This window comes from Aplysia californica, unplaced genomic scaffold (assembly GCF_000002075.1).
Source record: "Aplysia californica isolate F4 #8 unplaced genomic scaffold, AplCal3.0 scaffold00105, whole genome shotgun sequence".
NCBI classification, from domain to species: domain Eukaryota; kingdom Metazoa; phylum Mollusca; class Gastropoda; order Aplysiida; family Aplysiidae; genus Aplysia; species Aplysia californica.
In genome coordinates this window covers 374,114-375,235 of record NW_004797375.1, presented here as the reverse complement: position 1 = coordinate 375,235, position 1,122 = coordinate 374,114, and the positions used below count along the sequence as shown (strand labels likewise).

The window sequence follows — 1,122 nt, the reverse complement described above, 5'->3', positions numbered from 1 at the left end:
AGAGAGAGAGAGAGAGAGAGAGAGAGAGGGGGGGGCAAGGAGAGGGTAAGGAGAGGAAAATCGAGACAAAAATAAAATGTAAAAGATTTATTTTTATTTTATTTTTTAAATATTTTTTTGGGGGTGGTGGTATTGGGCGAATAAGCGGAACAGCTGATAAATGCTGGCTGAGTGAGACAGAGAAGGAATGAGGACGGGAAAAGCAAGGGAGAGGAGAGGCTGGTTCCCTGTGCACACCAGAACAAGTTGGCAAAATGGTTGCTTGAAATTGCCACACTTGACTTTTTGTACTTATGTGTTTTCACCGTCATCAACACAGTATAGATCAATGCTTTTTATTACCTAACCTTTCTTACCACCCACCTACATGTATTTCACAGCGGGGAATTTGAATTACATCTGCCATACCCATGTGATTCCCATTGTGCACCTAATTCATCAAATCACCAACTAGTGATAAAACTGGGCTGTTTGTAATAATAATAATAATATTATGCCAGCAGAAAGACGGAGGTACTAAATAGAATAAACTGCACTTGAGGAAATTGAACTGGCATCCCTTTCAGAACAGGACAGAAAGTCACACAGATACTATAGCAAACGACGTTAACATTAAAGTGATCAGTGTAAATGCTGTAAATATTGAATATTCATTTATTAAAAAAGTTGTTTAACGACACAAGGCTTATGAAACGAAATCAAGGGAATGGAGGAAGGCTATGATGTACTTAGAAATAGTAAATGAAATAAGATATTAAAAAAACTGAGCCAGTATTGTTTACAAAACAGCACAGCTTAAAAAGCCTGTGGTGTATGGTTTGGTTGTTCGCCGTCGCACGCAGAAAATACAAGTTCAATTTCCCAGCGAGGAAAATTTTCATCGAATATCTCGGTCTTTGTGCTGAGAGTTGTTGTATCCTTCTAAACCAGGGTTGGCCCTGATAGGCAGAGTTCAAAGGTGCTTGCATAACTATTTTAATTGTGAATCTCACACACTTTTAGCGCTGGACGGAGAGCCTTACAGACTCTGAAATTATCTCAATAGTGTTGATTGGGTCTTTAAAAATCCACAGTTTTAACAAATGAATTTGAGCACCGTGTGCAACTCAGAAGACGTTAAAG

The 1,122-nt window shown here is 38.6% G+C and overlaps 1 protein-coding gene across 2 annotated transcripts in view; it reads left to right on the top strand.

Annotated features, from left to right (window-relative positions):
- The window catches only part of LOC101853688, a gene marked incomplete at its 3' end in the record, with an annotated part of 99,749 nt that overhangs the window by 52,154 nt on the left and 46,473 nt on the right, over positions 1-1,122 (top strand).